The 18,568-nt window shown below is 39.1% G+C and overlaps 1 protein-coding gene and 1 pseudogene across 6 annotated transcripts in view; one reads left to right on the forward strand and one right to left on the reverse strand.

Moving 5' to 3' along the window:
- Nucleotides 1–18,568, forward strand: part of ST7 (suppression of tumorigenicity 7) — a 377,376-nt gene that overhangs the window by 23,544 nt on the left and 335,264 nt on the right. The window lies entirely within an intron of this gene.
- LOC143679368 (small ribosomal subunit protein eS8 pseudogene) lies at nucleotides 8,780–9,422 on the reverse strand (annotated as a pseudogene).

Consider the following 18,568-nt stretch of genomic DNA (forward strand, 5'->3'; position numbering starts at 1 on the left):
AACTTCTGTTTCTTTCTCCATCCTTTCACTTTCAATCTGTTTATATCTGTGTTTATGAGTCTCTTGTAAGCAGCATATAGCTGGATTATACTTCTTAATCCATTCTGCCAATCTGTATCTTTTAATTAATATGTTTAGTCCATTAACATTCAAAGTTATTACTAAAAAAGGCATTTCTTGAAGCCACCATCTTATCTTTATTATTTTATTTGTTAGGTCTATATATTCTTCTCCTTCTTTCTTTTTGTGTTCTTTAAATTACCCTTAGTGGTACTCTTCAATTCTGTGCCCTCCTCCAGACCTACCTCTCCTGTCTTCTTTTTTCAATGGGCAGAACTCTGTTTAGTATTCCTTGTAGGGCCAGTCTTTTGTTGACAGATTTTTTCAGGATTTGTTTGCCAGTGAACATTTTAATCTCTCCCTCAGTTTTGAAGGACAGTTTGGCTGGGTACAGAGTTCTTGGTTAGAAGTCTTTCTCTTTCAGGATCTTAAATATATCATACCACTGCCTTCTCGCCTCCATGGTGCCAGTTGAATAGTCAGAACTCAGCCTTATGTGGTTTCCTTATATGTAGTAGATTGTTTTTCTCTTACCATTTTCAGAATTTTCTGCTTCTCTCCAACATTTGACAGACTGATTAGTGTGTGTCTTGAGGAAGGCCTATTTGGATTTATTCTGTTGGACTTCTTTGACTTGTATATTTATGTTCTTTATAAGGGCTGGAAAGTTATATCCTCAGCTATTCTTCCTCGCCCTTTACTCCTCTCTCCTCCTTCTGGGACACCAGTGATTCTTATATTTGTTTGCTTTGTTTTGTCTATCATTTCCCTAAGATCCCATTCAAATTTTTCCTTTTTTTTTTTTTTTTTTTTTTGCCATTTGCTGTTTTGAATGTTTGAAATCAGTTATCCTGTCCCCTATATTGCTTGTTCTTTCTTCTGTCTCTACAAATCTGCTGTTGTGTGCCTCTAGTATGTTTTTGATTTGGTCAACAGAGTCTTTAATCTCTGTGATATCTGCCATTTTTCTATTTATTCTTTCAAATTCCTCTTTATGCTCTTCTACTGTCTTCTTGATCTCCTTTATGTTATTTGCCATCCATTTATTTTATTAAGTAGAGTTATATGAACATCTTTGATTAGTTGTTCCAGTGTCTGTGTCTCCTCTGGTGTTTTATTTTGATCCTTAGGCTGGGCTATATCTGACTGCATTGTGATATGCTTAGTGATCTGTTGTTTTTGTCACATGTGAATATCTTGATCGATTTACTTTGGGAATTGATTTCCTTTAGTCGTCTAAAGCCTCGTGTCTGCAGGGTGGGTGTGTAGCTGCATGCAGGGCATGGGGTGGGGCACAACAGTGCGGTGTTGCATTTCAGCATAAGTATTGGTGCAGGTTGGGGATGTTAGGCTGGTGATTGTGAATGTGGGTGTCCAGTGGCCAGGAAGATGTAGCTGTGCAGGTGCACAGGTCTGGGGGTCGTAACTCTGGTGTGTGCTGGTCTAGGGTGTAGGGCCGTTTGTGCACATGCACAGAGCCATGGCAGCGGGTTGGTGTTATGCCTTCCTGGGCTGGGGGTGGATGTGACCTGGCTGCGCAGGTCAGCACTTTCTCAGAGCTGGGAAGCATGACTGAGGGCTGTGTGCATGTGCGGATCTGGGAGTGCCACAAACTGATATTCCCAGAGCTGAGGGGTGTGACTGGGGGTCGAATGCATGCATGGGTCTAGGAGTGCTGTAAACTGGTACACAGAGCTCGGGGGTAGGGTGAGGCTGTGCGACACTTTGGGGGGGGGGCAGGGTGTAGCCTCGGTATGGAGGTTAGCGCCTGAAGCCTTTATGCACTGGCAACAGCCTGTAGGGAGCAGGGAGGGAGGCAGTACTTGGGAGGGATGAAGGAGAGGTGGGTTGGGCTGCCCTTTAGGTGGGGGTGTGGGGTGGATATGCATGCTGGGGTTTGGTGGGGAGGGGGCACTTGGAGCGCGGGAGTGGGGGTGGGTGATGGGTTTCAGGTGCGTAGGGTGTAGGATGAGTCGTGGGTCCTGAGGCTGTGCTGGTAAAGGTACTGTGCTCAAGGCTTGGCTTATTTCCTAGTCCCCATCTCCCGTCCTGTGCACTCTTGTGGGCTCCACGCTTCCATGTTAGGCTCCAGTTTTCTTCTTCTCAGCTCTTCAGCCCCTGCAACCATGGCCGCCCTATATGGTGCAGAAGGCTCTCCCAGGTCAGTTGCATTCTTGAATTGCCATCTCAGTGGCCCTCGCATTCCTTCTCTAACTTTTCCTTGGAGCAGGGCTAAACTCCACCTACTCTATTTGGGCATCTTCTCGGAACCTCCTCTTCTGTTTCTTTTTGAGTCGTATGGCTAGTATGTGTGTTTCTAGGAATTTTGTCCATTTCATCTAGGCTATCTCATTTGTTGGCCCACAGTTGTTCCTAATATTCTTTTTCCCCCGTAATATTCTCTTAAAATCCTCTTCTTTGAGGTCATTAGTAATGCCCCTCCCCTTTAATTTCTTATTTTAGTAATTTAGGTCCCCTCTTTTTTTTTCTTTGTCATTGTAGCCAAAGACTTGTTGACATTATTGCTCTTTTCAAACAACCAACTCTTGGTTTTGCTGATTCTCTTTGTTGTTGTTGTTTTTATACGCTCTAATTCGTTTCTCTCTGCTTTCTGCTCTCATCTTTGTTATTTCCCTTCTTCTTTTTTCATTTTATGGTTTTTCTTCTATTTCTAGATCTCCCAGTTGTGAAGTTAGCCCACTGCTTTGAGATCTTTCTTCTTTTTTTAATGTAAGCATTTAGGGATATAAATTTCCCTCTTAGCAATGTCTTTTCTGGCTCCTCTATGTTTTGGTATGTTGTGTTTTTATTTTCATGTGTCTCAAATTCTTACCTTGTGACTTCTTTGATCCATTGGTTGTTTACTACTGCATTCTACGTATTTGTGAATTTGCTAGCTTTCCCTGTTACTGATTTCTAGCTTCAGTCCATTGTGATTAGAGAACATATGTTGTATTGTTTCAATATTTTTGAATTTATTGAGACTTGTTTAATGAACTAAGATATGACCTATCCTTGAGAATGATCTGTATACACTAGAGAAAAATATGTATTTTGCTACTGTTGGGGAAAGTGTTCTATATATATTTGCTAGGTCTAGTTAGTTTAGAGGATCATTCAAATATTGTATTTTTTTATTGGTCTTCTGTTTAAATGTTCTGTCCATTATTGAAAATGGTGTATGGAAGTCTCTATTATTAATATGGAAGTGTCTATTTCTCCCTTCAAATCTGTCAATATTTGCTTCATATATTTTGGGGCTCTGCTACTAGGTGCACATAAATTTATAATTATTATGTCTTCTTGAATTTACCCCTTACCAGTATATCATGACTGTTCTAGTTTGCTAGTTGCCAGAATGAAATATAACAGAATCAGAATGGCCTTTTAAAAGCGGAATTTAATAAGTTGTTAGTTTACAGTTCTAAGGCCGAGACAATGTCCAATTAAAACAAGTCTATGGAAATGTCCAGTCAAAGGTATCCAAGGAAAGATACCTTGGTTCGAAAAGGTCGATGAAGTTCAGGGTTTCTCTTTCAAGTGGAAGGGCATGTGGCTAACACAGCGTCGTCTGCTAGCTTTCTCTCCTGGCTTCCAGTTTCACGAAGCTCCCCGGGAGGCATTTTCCTTCTTCATTTCTAAAGGTTGCTGGCTGGTGGACTCTCTGCTTCATGGTGCTGCAGCATTCTCTGCTCTCTCTGAATCTCTCATTCTCCAAAATGTTTCCTTTTTTATAGGACTCCAGTAAACCAAGCAAGACCCACCCAAATGGGTGGAAACATGTCGTCACCTAATCCAGTTTAACAGCCACTCTTGACTAAATCACAACATCCAGGGAAATGATCTGATTACAGTTTCAAACATACAGTATTGAATAGGGTTTATTCTACCTTTATGAAATGGGATTTTGATTAAAACATGGATTTTCTAGGGGCCATACTTCCTTTCAAACCAGTACAATGACCTTTGTCCCTCATAACAGTTTTTTACTTAATCTGTTTTACTTGATGTGGAATAGCGATCCTAGCTCTGTTTTGGTTACTATTTGCATGGTATATTTTTTCATTCTTTCTCTTTCAACTTACTTGTGTTTTTGAATATGAGGTAAGACTCATATAGTTGGGTCATGCTTCTGCCAATCTCTGCCTTTTGACTGTAGAGCGTGATCCATTTACAATTATAATAAGGGATAGTACAAGACTTTCTTCTGCCATTTCCGTATTTGTTTTTCATAAGTCTTAAACCTTTTTTTGCCCCTCAATTTCTCCATTAATGCCTATTTTCATATTTATTTGATATTTTTAATATAACATTTTTAGAGAGTCCCTTTTCACTTCTCTCTGTGTTTTTTTCAGATATTTTCTTTGTTGTTACCATGGGGCTTAAATTTTACATTCTAAATCTATAATAATCATATTTGATTTGATACCAAATTAACTTCAGTAGCATACAGACACCCTATTCCTATATCTTTCCATCTCTCCACCTCTTTTTTATAATTGTTACAAATTATATCTGTATATATTATATGTTCAAAACCATAGATTTAGGATAACTTTTTATGCATTTGCAGTTTAGCATACATAAGAAGTAAAACTCCTTGCATGCCAAAAAATATAATACATTAGTACTGGCATATATAATTACCTGTATGGTTACCTTTACTTGAGGTCTTTATTTCTTTATGCTGTTTCATTCTCAGTTTAGCGTCCATTCCTTTTTTTCTGAACTCTCTTTAGCATTGCTTGTATTACAAGTGTAGTAGGGATGAATTCCCTCAGTTTTTGTTTGTCTGGAGATATCTCAATCTGTTCCTCATTTTTGAAAGACATTCCTACCAGATATAAAATTTCTTGGTTATCGTTTGTTTTCTGTCAGCACTTTAAATATTTTGTTCCACTGCTTCTTGCCGCCACGGTCTTTTTTTGTTTGTTTGTTTCCACATGGGCAGGCACCGAGAATCAAACCCGGGTCCTCTAACATGGCAGGCAACCATTCTTGCCTGCTGAGCCACCGTGCCCCGCCCTGCATCCATGGTTTTGATGAGAATATGGCATGCAATCTTACTGAAACTCCCTTGCTTTTCTCTTGCAGCTTTCAGAACTCTCTCCTTATTCTTGGCATTTGACAGTTGATGATTTATGTGCTTGAGCATGGTTCTCTTTATCCTGTTTGGGGTCCGTGAGGCTTCTTGAATATGTATTTCATTTTTCATTAAACTTTGGAAGTTTTCTTCCATTATTTCTTTGAATATTCCTTCTGCCCCTTTCAATTTTCTCCTGGGACTCCTAAGATATGTATATTAGTATATTTGATGATGTCCCATATGTCTCTCAGCCTCTGTTCCTTTTTAAAGATTTTTTTTTCTTTGCTCCTCAGCCTGAGTCATTTCAATCATTTTGTCTTCAAGTTCACTGATTCTTTTCTCTGCCAGCTCCAATCTGGTGTTGAAACCCGGAAGAGTTTCATTATTGTGTTTTTAAACTTCAGTGTATCTGTTTGGTGCCTTTTAAAAATGTTTATCTCTCATGGTGTTTCTCATAGTGTTTTTTCATCATTTTCCTGATATTCTTTAATTCTTTTTCTGTGTTGTCTCTTATCTCCTTGAGCATATTGAAGATCATTTAAAAAAAAAAGTGTTAGTCCAGTGTGTCCAAAGTATTGTCTTCATTGATGGTTTCTGGATTTTATCTTGTTCCTTTGGCTGGACCAGCATTTCATGTTTATTTGTTTGTCTTTTAATCTTTTGTTGCAAACTGTACATTTTAATATTTTAAAGGTTTAATGCTGGAATTTAGTCCGTAATACTAATACAAAGAAATTAATATTATGACAGAGATTTCTTTCAGTGCAGGAACTAACAAAAAACAAACAAACCAGTGCAAAATACACCTTTCAGGGTCTTTGAAAATTTGCCCTGCTTTGGCCTGTGGTCTCCTTCAGAGTTTAGCTCTCCTAACAAGTTATCAGTTGAGGTGAAAGTGATCTTTTCCTCAACATTTTTTCTGAGTTCGTATCTTGTTCTAGTCTTGTGCTGCTCACTTGTGGCCTTAGGAATTCCCCCCTTTATAGTATTTCAAATGTCATTTCTATTTCCCATGAAGTAGATACCCCTCTTTTACTCCAGTGCTCCATTATATTTCTTAAAGCGGGTAATCCTTTGCATCTGGCTGCTTTGGGTTGCCAGCAAGCTACTTCTTCCTGTAGGGCAAGTCAGAGATGAGTATCCTGTTTCAGTCTGTTAGGCTGCCACTTAATTGATTGGCACTGATATACAGACATCCCAGTGTGTTCATAGGGGTTGCTCTGCTGTGTCAGAAACAGGGCCAGGGATCCATAATGGGAGCATAGGTTGGCTCCACACTGCACTAGAGAGGAATGGGTGGAAGGGGTTAGCACAGTGCTATAATTTCTACCATGTTTTTTTTTTTTGAATGCTGTTTTTTTGGTATGTCGTTTCCATGTTGGTGGGGAGGGTGTTTTAGTTTGCAAGGTGCCTGAATGCAGTATACCAGAAATGGAATCGCACTCGTGGTACCAAAATCTGTTCTGGTTTGCTAGCTGCCTGAATGCAATATACCAGAAACAGAATGGCTTTTACAAAGGGGAATTTAATAAGTTGCTAGTTTACAGTTCTAAGACCAAGAAAATGTTCCAGTTAAAACAAGTTTAAGGAAATGTCCAATCAAAGGCATCCAGGGAAAGATACTTGGTTCAAGAAGGCTGCTGCAGTTCACGGTTTCTCTCTAGTGAGAAGGCACATGGCGAACACAGTCACAGTTTCTCTCTCAGCTATAAGGGCACATGGTGAACACAGTCAGGGTTCCTCTCTCATCTGGAAGGACACATGGCAAACATGGCATCATCTGCTAGCTTCTTCTCCTGGCTTCCTGTTTCATGAAGCTCCCTGGGAAGTATTTTCCTTCTTCATCTCCGAAGGTTTCTGGTTGGTGAACTTCTGCTTCTCGTGGCTACGTCATTCTGCTCGGCTCTCTCTGAATCTCTCATTCTCCAAAATGTTTCCTCTTTTATAGGACTCCAGAAACTAATCAGGATCCACCCATATGGGTAGAGACATGTCGTCACCTAATCCAGTTTAACAACCACTCTTGATTAAAATCACATCTCCAGGGAGATCATCTAATTACAGTTTCAAACATACAGTAGTGGATAGGGATTATTCTGCCTTTATGAAATGGGATTTTGATTAAAACATGGCTTTACTAGGATACATACATCCTTTCAAACCAGCACAGAAGGTCACATTTCATTCTTTTCCATGTGACTATCCCATTTCATAGCACCATTTGTTGAATGTTTTTTTTTAAGGGTGGGTGGTGGTGGTACATGGGCTGGGAATTGAACTTGAGTCTCCCATATGGCAGGTTAGAATTCTACCACGCAGTCCATCCTCTCCTATTTTTAAAGCTCTGTTTTCTTGATTTGATACTCACTCAGTTATTGTAACCCTTTAACTGTTTTCTGGAATTTTGAGGAAGATATCTCTGCCAGTTTTTGCTAGTTATTCAAAGATTCTGTGGGGGAATGGCAGTCTGAAGTGTCTTACACAACCATCTTGGTCAACTATATCAAAGACTTTCTTTAGATTTTTATTTTTATTGTCAAACTTTAACAAACATGTAAACATTCTTGACATATAAACATTCTATACAGAGTGTACAATCAGTGGCTCACAATATCATCACATAGTTGTGTATTATCACCATGATCATTTTTTTGAACATTTGCATCACTCCAGCAAAATAAATAAAAAAGAAAAAAGGAAAAAACCCATACATACCATACCCCTTACCCCTCCCTCTCTTTGACCAGTAGTATTTCAATTTATTCAATTTATTTTAATCTTTGTTCCCTCTATTATTTTTTATCCATATTTTTAAAATTCATCTGTCTATACCATAGATAAAAGGAACATCAGACACAAATTTTCCAAATTCACATGGTCACATTGTAAAGTATATCATTAAACAATCATCTTCAAGAAACATGGCTCCTGGAACACACCTCTACAGTTTCAGGTACTTCCTTCTAGCCACTCCAATACACCATAAACTAAAAAGGGATATCTATATAATGTGTAAGAATAACTTCCAGGATAACCTCTTGATTCTGAAATCTCTCAGCCACTGATACTTTTTTTTGTCTCATTTCTTTTTTCCCCCTTTTGTTCAAGAAGGTTTTCTCAATTCCTTGATACCAAGTCCCAGCTCATCCATCCCAGGATTTGTGCTCCATGTTGCCACGAAGATTTACACCCCCGGGAGTCATGTCCCTTCTAGAGGAGGAGAGCAGTGAGTTCACATGCCATGTCGACTTAGAGAGTGAGAGGCCACATCTGAGCAACAAAAGAAGTTCTTTGGGGGTGACTCTTAGGCCTAATTTTAAGTAGGCTTAGCCTACCCTTTGCAGGAATAAGTTTCATAGGGGCAACCCCTAAGATTGAGGGCTCAGCCTGTTGATTTGGTTGTCCTCACTGTTTGCTAGAATATCAGAAATTCTCCAAATGGGGAAGTTGAATATTGCCCCCTTTCTCCCCATTCCCCCAAGGGGACTTTGCAAATACTTCTCTATTTACTGTCCAAATCACTTTGGGATTTATCGGGGCATCAAACTAACCTGAACAAGCCAACAAAATCTCATGCCCTTGTTTTTTGAACATAGAACAATAAACAGCTTTATTACATGAACTAGAGAGGAATTATTTGCCTTTCTGAGCCTGGATTTTCCTCATATAAAACTCGAGCTCCTTGCCTTCTAACACATAGCCATCTGCTCGGCTACACTGGCCTGGCCTTGAAGCAATGCAGGCAAGCTGGAGCTGCTCCTAAAGAAGACCACTAATCTTGCATTCTTTTTCCTTTCATCATATTTCTTCTGAATTATCTTTGATTGTCTTTTGTTTTTCCTCCTTAGGAGTCAGGTTGGCCCCCTTCTTGCGGCCCAGGAGCATAGTGGGACTTGTACTGCTGCCGGTATGACATGCTGTCAATCAGTACAATGCACTTATTCGCTAGGGTCTTTATGTGGACCAGCTTGTTATTGGATGCATTGCAAACAACATCCATGATCCTTGTTTTGCGAGTATAACACTCAGAACCCATAGAAAAGGTCCCTTCATCCAGCCTCAGGGCACAGTACTTCTTGTTGTCTCCTATGCATCAGGGGCCAATCTTTGTGTTGGCAGTCAGCGGGCATGATAGCTTATACTTCCACTTCTTGTGGTAGGGCTTTCTCTTGCCCCAGGTCTTGTGGTACTTGTGCCAGTTGTTCTGGGAGATGCCTATTGCATGCCCTGGCTGGAAAGAGGAAGTGCAGAGCCCTACGGTCACTATCAAAGCCATTTTTGAGATTTTTGCCTGCTTATGCTTTGTTCCCTGGGTGCCTGGTTTGCCTCATCCTAGTCCTGATTCTTATTATAAATTAAGTTTTGTTTATTTTTCCTTTATATTATAGTTAGGACATTTGTTGATTTTTCAATAAAGTTTGCATGTGTGAGGAGATATATTATTTGTTAAGTTCACTACAGGATAAAAAGAGCATGTAATAAATTCTTTGTTATAAGAGGGGGTATTAGATCTGATAGAGTTGGTAACTGTGGCCCTAGAGCAGATACTTTGAAGTGTCAGTTTCTATGTCCTATGAATATCTTCAACTTTATTAGATATTGCCAGATTGCTATACTGAGTAGTTGATTCGTTCAGCTATTGCTGCAATATTGCTACATAACTGCCCTCCCCCCCCCAAAAAAAATCTCAGTGGCTTAAAACAATAAGTATTTATTTCTTCCTGTGGATGTGTAAGTTGGTTGCAAATCACACGAGCTAGTCTGGATTCCAGGCTCTAGACTCTGGGCTCTCCTTTACCCACCAAAGTTGGGTTCAGTTCTGTTCCATAACTTTCATTCCCTTGGCAAAAAGCTATCAAGGATATGCCCTTCACATGGGAAATAGCAAGAGATAAAGAAGACAAGTGAAAATATATAAAACCTCATATCACCTTGCTAGAACTGGTGTAGTTTCACTAATTGAACAGTCCCAACATTTGTGGTATAGGGAAATGTACTCTGCCTGTTCTGTTGGGTGGTCCTGCAAAGTCATGTAGCAAAGATGTGGATTAAAATTCTAATATTGGGAAGGTATTAAAAATTATGAATAAGATTCAATTTACCGTGATGGTTGTACCATGATATACTCCACAGATAATATGTGCGAAGTCCTTGATCTCAAACGTCTTCGCCAGATATTGATGTTACCACAGTTCCGACATTTTTGCTGCTTTAATGGGTACTATGTGAAGTATTGCTATTTAATTTGCATTTACAACTGTATAAGACTATTTGTAATACTTTCTGCTAATTTGTTTTAAAAGATTAGATTTTTACCCTACTATGAAGTTAGTGAGAATAACGAAACTTTTAGGGATGAGAATGAAAATCTGAAATCTGAGATTATGACATATATAATTAGTTGCAAGCTTTAACTAGCAACTAATTCCTGTTTTTCTTTTACTTACAAGATATTGAATGCCCTGAGGAACATTTAAAATGTTTAGGCTCTATTCATGGAGGGCCTTTTTGGATCTAACATTCTAATTCTATGGACATGATTATTCACAGTTTTCTTTCCAATTCATAATTAATTCTACTCCTTACTTTAATAAGTAGAATATTCTAAACTACTTATTCTAGTTTGCTAGCTGCTGGAATGCAATATACCAGAAGTGGAATGGCTTTTAAAAGAGGAATTTAATAAGTTGCTAGTTTACAGTTCTAAGGCCAAGAAAATGTCCCAATTAAAACAAGTCTATACAAATATCCAATCTAAGGCATCCAGGGAAAGATACCTTGGTTTAAGAAGGCCAGTGAAGTTCAGGGTTTCTCTCTCAAGTGAGAAGGCACATGGTGAACGTAGTCAGAGCTTCTCTGTCAGCTGGAAGGGCACATGGCAAACAGTATCATCTGCTAGCTTTCTCTCCTGGCTTTCTGTTTCATGAAGCTCCCTGGGAGGCGTTTTCCTTCTTCATCTCCAAAGGTCGCTGGCTAATAGACTCGCTGCTTCATGGTGCTGCAGCATTCTCGGTTCTCTCTGAATCTCTTCTTTTCTTCAAAATACTTCCTCTTTTTATAGGATTCCGATAAACTAATCAAGACCCACCTGAATGGGTGGAGACACATCTCTACCTAATCCATTTTAACCATCACTCTTGATCACATCAAGATCACATCAAGATGTAAGTTCCTAAGTCACATCTCCAGGGAGATGATCTAATTACAGTTTCAAGCATACAGTACTGAATAGGGATTAGAAGAAACGGTTGCCTTTACAAAATGGGATTAGGATTAAAACATGACTTTTCTAGGGTACATACATCCTTTCAAACTGGCACATTACTCTTTCCAAAATGTGAGTGTCTTCCATTCCATTCCAAATACAGAGGTGTTGTGAATTTTAATAAATGGATTTCTGGTGTGTTTCTTTGGAAAGACTGCTTGCTATGTAGTGGCACCCCTCTGTTGCGTAGGCAGTTCCTGCAGGAGAACTCTTTCCAAATGAGAGAAGGGTAGGCAGGAAGAAAGGCACCCACAGAGCTCCTGCCTTGTAAATGGATTCTCATTTATGCAGGGATCAGACACATTTACTCCCAGAATGGTGGTATTTTTAACGAAGCACAGTCCATGCGGACAGCGAAAAGGTTGAAAAGGATATTCATTCTTTACCGTTGTATCTTAAAGAACATCATAGGAGATATAATTCATCATTTCTAGTGTTCCCCTTTTTCTTTTGCTTCTCATGTCTCACTGTCCTCCTCAGTTCTCTCTCCTATTTCCAATCAGCTAGACTTTTACCCTCCTCACTCCCATCTGCCTCAGTGCTTTATTGTATAAATTGACTCAGTGTCTTTCCAATAATTCCTTCCAATCATTTTACTTTCTCATTCTCAGATTCCCTGTTGCCTTTCAGGTCTTATCCTTCTCTGCCCATTTTTTATTCTGTATCACAAAAAGCCTAGGTACCTGTGGATGAAGGAATCATCTCCTGGATTGTTGAGGTGGGGGTTAGTGGTGGTGAACATTGTGGTGGGATAAAGTCTGGATAGAATTTTGGTTTGGATGCTCTGTCAGTCTGTGGGCTGGATAATGATGTCCACTCACATGCCGTTATTTACATCTGTTGTGTTGATACAAGGAAGGAAAGTAGGTTTTGGTCCTAGGAGCTTACATGTTCTTCCTGGTTTCCCAGCACTCCTGCTCAGGAGCGTTCTTCAGAAAGAAAAGTTTGGATAGGAGACAGGACTTCAAAGAGACATCCACTGAGATGCTTTTGGTGTCTGTAGGACTGGCAGGGCTTGGTATTGCCAGGTATGTCTGTTCCACTGGAGTATGTGGAATTTATTTTTCTCACATATAGGAGAAAGGCCGTCTCCTGATTAGACATTGGCATTTCCCATTTGAATGGAACAGCATGTATAACTTGATACGCTAACTTTAGGGTCTTTTCTATATGCTTCTTTGATTTTTCAATATGATTCCTGGAACTCTTATGGCTTAGTTTTGGTGAATTCCCTACCCCCCAGCTCAATTCCTTTCTACGTTGTCCTCACTATGGCCAAGTCGGGGCAAAAGCTTGCTTGAATTGGTCCTAAAGAGTTGATCTTAATCTGGAGGGCAGATTAAGACTAGGGCACCTTAGCTTCAAACTCTGAATGGTAATGGGGTTTATATCTTGGAGCCTGGTATCAGTACATGGGTCTGACAGTTCCAGGTTTTTCTTTGATAAACTAGTGGTTGGTAACTTGCTGCATTCTTCAATTTCAATCAGTTTCATCCTGTCAGGTTAGTAGGGGAAGGTTGGTTCTTTGGTGTCAAGAGCTTAGTTGAGTCATTCTTTGCCTCTTTCTGTCCAGCTTCACATCCTTTGGTAGGCCTGGTACATATATGGGCCATTGTCAGACATCTTCAGAGAAAGGAACCATAGGTCAGGAAGGCTGGGCCATGTGGAACAACTTGTCTCTCACCAGGTAAGGGAGAGGCTGCTTCTTAATCTACAGATGTTAACTTTTCCCCAGATCTCCTTTCACCTGGACACAGCTTCCATAGGTTTAGTGACGATGTATCCCACCCTATGATATCCTAGAATCTAGCCTCTTGAAATGGAGCAGAGGAGACCAAAGATAGAATGGATCAGTTATATCCTAGAAAAGTCTGTGGAATAGAACTTAATAAGGATTTTTGAGTGTAAAAATTAAATGCTTTGCTATATATTATGGCTGGCAAGTATAGGATACTGTGTAAATGAAGGTCGTATTAGGAAGTTGGTTATAATTCAAATTGTTAATTAAGGTCACATAATAAATAAACTGTTTATAAATATATGGGCTGGGTAGTAGAAAAGGTTATATTATTAATGATAAAGCAGAGTGCAATACCCTGTAGCTATCAGCAGCAGGGAGCCGTTACCATCCCTGTCGGAGGGGACAAGAGGAGGCAGCAGTTACTGGAACCTAGGGCTGTCTGGAGGGCCCGTGTCCTTCAGTAGCTGGAGGCAGCCAGTCTACGATGACTGTGCATTGGGAACAAGGGAAAATACCCTGCTTTCATTCTCCTCTGCCTCTTGATGTCTTATTTGTGTCTTCCATTAGCCAAACCCAACCAGAAGACAGAAGGCAAGGGGACTGTTGATGTGGTCCACAGTGGTCAGCGACGCAGGGAACAGAGTAGGATGGAAAAGATGAGAAGTAGACCTGGAGGAAGCATATCTAGCCTAGGCAATTTTTCATTAGCTTCTCAACCCTCAGCCCCACTCCCACTCCTCTTAACTGTCTCTTTTTTATAACAAAGTGTTTCTCAAAATCCTGTTTTCAGCAGTCTTCTTTTCTTATCCTGTACCCTTCAGTAAACCTGAGTAGGTGAAATTCAGATCTATAGTTTTTTTTGTGTGTGTGACCCCTCCTGACTTCCAAGCTTACATATTCCTGTTGGATATTTTCATTGAGATATGGACTAACTAGATTTTTTTTCACTTCCTCTTGACAAAAGTTAATTTCTCTTAAGGATCCTGCTACTTTCAAAGCTCACAATAATCTTTGTTTACTCTTTCTTTCACGTTTGGTTGGCAAATCCCTGGCAAATTTTTAGTGCCTCATGAATCTCCCTTCAATTCCTACTTCTGCTTTTATTTCAACTCTTTTAATTTTATTACAGTAATCTTCCAACTGTTCTTCCTGCCTCTAATCTCTCCTAATCTATTCTGTATACCAGGATATTGCTTTCAAATCTGTTAATGTCTTTCTGTGCCTAGCAAATAAAATAGAGACATCTAAGCCTAATATTCTAGTTCTTTTACCATTAGCTCCAGTGAATCTTTTTAGCTCAATCAACTTCAAACTGTCCTTTATATTCCATACCCCATGCAAAGTATTCTTTATTGCACTATAATATCATCTTTTCCATTATGCTCATATTCTTAATAATTTAAAAAATTCCACACTTTTTGTATCATGGAAGCCAGATGATTCATCTGCAAGTTGTCTACCTCTACTATACCTGAGTCCAAATAGTTACAGATACCCCAAATTCAAAATTTCCCTTATAACTTGTTCCTCATTAGCCCCTTAATTTTCTTGTCCTGAGGACCTTGAACCATCCCTCCAGAGTTGACTCCTACGTCATGGGGCATCTAGGCTTGTCTGCCCTGGGTTTTCTTCACCACAGGGCGTGGTTCCTCTACAAGTCATGTGCTGTTATTTGGTGTTGATCATGAAGAACCACTGATAGTCTATGTGGAGACCCTTGTAAGTAGTCCAGACTCACTTTTAAAATTTCTATTTTAAAACAGTCTCAGGCTTTCAAGAAAGTTGAAAGTATGGTAGATGTTTTTTCCAGAACCATTTGAGAGGATGCTGCTGACATAATACCTTGTCAATCTAAAATATTTAGTGTGTATTTCCTGTAAACAAGAACATTGTCCTATAACCACAGTACAGCCATCAACGTCAGAAAGTAATTAGGTAATTAATCAGTAATTGATATAGTACCACCATCTAATTCTCAGGCTCTGTTCAAATTTCATCAGTGGTTCCAATAATGTGCAAAAGGATCCAGTTCACAGCCATGCATTGCATCTCTCTCTAGCCCCCTGCAATTGAAACAGTTCCCCAGTCTTTCCTTGACTTTCATGACCTTGACACTTTTGATGAAGACATGCCAGTTTTTTTGTAGAATGTCCTTCAAGTTGCATTTGTCTGATAGTTCCTTCTGATTAAGTTCAGGTTATACATCCTTGGCAGATGGCTTATGATTTTCATTTGTCCTATTAATGATGACGCATGTTTTGATCATCTACTGAAGTTGGTATCTGCAAGGATTCTCTAGTTATTGTTTAACTTTCTGTAATAAATGTTTTATGGGGAGATACTTTGAAACTGTATAATTTTCTCATCAAACTTAATTTGTTCCTTTATTTATTTATGCAAGTGTAGACTCTTGATCTCCTGTTTTCTTCAGTGGGCTATAGTTTGTTACTATCATCATTATTTTGGTATGCACATTGTCCAGATAGGGCCACTGGGAGTCCCTGCAAACTGGTTTCTGTATCCTTTATTTTTTTTTAATGTAAAAAAGTTTTTTAAACGTAACAACATACAAGCAAGAACATTCTTACCATGTGATCATTCCATTCTTGGTATATAATCAATAACTCACAATATCATCACATGATTGTGTATTCATCACCATGATCATTTCTTGGAACATTTGCATCAATTCAGAAAAGCAATAAAAAGAAAAAAGAAAAAAACTCATATATACCACCTCTTACCCCTCCCTCTCATTGATTGCTAGTATTTCCATCTACACAATATATTTTAGCCTTTGTTTCCCATATTTTTTTTCTATACCCCTTATCACTCCCTTTCATTGATCACTAGCATTTCAATCTACTGAATTTATTTTAACATTTGTTCCCTATTATTTATTTATTTTTAATCCATATGTTTTATTCATCAGTCCATACTGTAGATAAAAGGAGCATCCGACACAAGGTTTTCACAATGACACAGTCACATTGTGAAGCTATATCATTATACAGTCATCTTTAAGAAACATGGCTACTGGAACACAGCTTTGCATTTTCAGGCACTTCCCTCCAGTCTCTCCAATATACCTTAACTAAAAAGGTGATATCTATATAATGCGTAAGAATAACCTCCAGGATAACCTCTTGACTTCTTGTTTGAAATCACTCAGTCATTGACACTTTGTCTCATTTTTCTCTTCCCCCTTTTGGTCTAGAAGGTTTTCTCATTTCCTTGATGCTGAGTCCCAGCTCATTCTAGGATTTCTGTACCACATTGCTAGGGAGGTTTACACCCCTGGGAGTCAAGTCCCATGTAGAGAGGGGGAGGGCACTGAGTTTGCTTGTTGTGTGGGCTGAGAGAGAGAGAGGCCACATCTGAGCAACAAAAGAGGTTCTCTGGGGGTGACTCTTAGGTCTAATTTTAAGTAGGCTTAGCTTAATGCTTTGCGGGGATAAGTTTCATATGAACAAACCCTAAGATTGAGGGCTCGACCTGTTGCTTTGGTTGTCCCCAAATTTTATTGCTTTTGAGAATATCAGGAATTCTCCACATGGGAATTTTCCCATGAATTTTCCCATGAATGAATTTTCCCCCTTTCTCGCCATTCCCCCTAGGGAACTTTGCAAATACTTTTCTATTTACTATTCAAATCATTCTGAGATATCGGAACATCACTCTGGACAAACCTACAAAATCTCACGCCCTACTCAAGGTTCCATGTACTTATTGTGATCAATTAAGCTGTCGCCATAAGTTATATTAGGAAATGCAGTAGTCAAATTATAAATTTTGTACCAAATAAGCATTTTTTGCTTTAGTCTCACACATAAGTTGAAGTTTTAAAATTTGAATTACCATCTATTTTCAACACCCTGCAATATTGACATTCCTTTGTTCTTCCTTATGCAAAAACACTTTTTAATTTGTACATCTAGTCACTATCATTGTACACTCTAAACATTCCTAGATTATACCATCTCAGTCTTTATCGTCTATCTTTCCTTCTTATTTCATTTGTGCCCCCCAGCCCTCCTCCCTCTATCATTCTCACATTCAGCTTCATTCCATGTACTAACATTATTGTATTACAATTAGGTAGTATTGTGCTATCCATTTCTGAATTTTTACAATTAGTCCTGTTGCACAATCTGTATCCCTTCAGCTCTGATTGTCTGATATCACCCTATTTCTACCTCCTGATGGTCTCTGTTCTTAGCTGAAATTCTCCAAGTTCATTCAGTAATGTTACTTCATATCAGTGAGACCATACAGTATTTGTTCTTTTGTTTCTGGCTAATCTCACTCAGCATAATGTCCTCAAGGTCCATCCATGTTGTTACATACTTCATAACTTTATTCTGTCTGACAGCTGCAAATATTCCATCATATGTATATACCACAGCTTGTTTTGCCCCTTCTCTGTTGATGGACCTTTGGGCTGTTTCCATCTCTTCGCAGTTGTAAGCAATGCTGCTATCAACATTGGTGTGCAATTTTTGTCCTTCCCCTCATGTCCTCTGAGTAGATACCTAGCAATGGTATTGCCAGATCATATGGCAGTTCTATATTTAGCTTCCTGAGGAACCACCAAACTGCCTTCCACAGGGGTTGTACCATTTTACATTCCCACCAGCTTGGTTAAGTGTGCCTCTTTCTCCACATCCTCTCCAGCATATGGAGAGGATGTGGAGTTAGTTGGGGTTAGTTGCTGGATTAGATTTACAAGAATTTTGTTGAGGATTTTTGCATCTATATGCATTAGAGAGATTGGTCTGTAATTTTCTTTTTTTTTTTCTTGTAGTGTCTTTGTCTGGCTTTGGTATGAGGGTGATGTTGGCTTCATAGAGTGAATTAGGTTGCCTTCCCTCCTCTTCAGATTTTTTGATGAGTTTGAGCAGGATTGGTACTAATTCTTGTTGTTTTCTGTTTTATTGACAATGGCTATTCTGCTGGGTGTGAGATGACATCTCATTGTGGTTTTGATTTGAATTTCTCTAATAGCCAGGGAAGTTGAGGGTCTTTTCATATGCCTTTTGGCCATTTGTATTTCCTCTTCTGAGAAGTGTCTGATCATGTTGGTTGCCCATTTTGCAGTTGGGTTATTTGTCTTTATGTTGTTGAGTTGAACAATCTCTTTATATATATCCTGGATACTAGACCTTTATCTGATATATTGTTTCCAAGTATTGTCTCCCATTATGTAGGCTGTCTTTTTACTTTCTTGACGAAGTTCTTTGATGCACAAAAGTGCATCAGCCCAAATGTCCATCAGCAGGGAAGGGGCAAAACAAGCTGTGTTATATACATATGATGGAATATTATGCAGCTGTCAGACAGAATAAAGTTATGAAGTATGTAACAACATGGATGGACCTTGAGGACATTATGCTGAGTGAGATTAGCCAGAAACAAA

The sequence above is a fragment of the Tamandua tetradactyla genome, chromosome 1 (genome assembly GCF_023851605.1).
Source record: "Tamandua tetradactyla isolate mTamTet1 chromosome 1, mTamTet1.pri, whole genome shotgun sequence".
Lineage (NCBI taxonomy): Eukaryota > Metazoa > Chordata > Mammalia > Pilosa > Myrmecophagidae > Tamandua > Tamandua tetradactyla.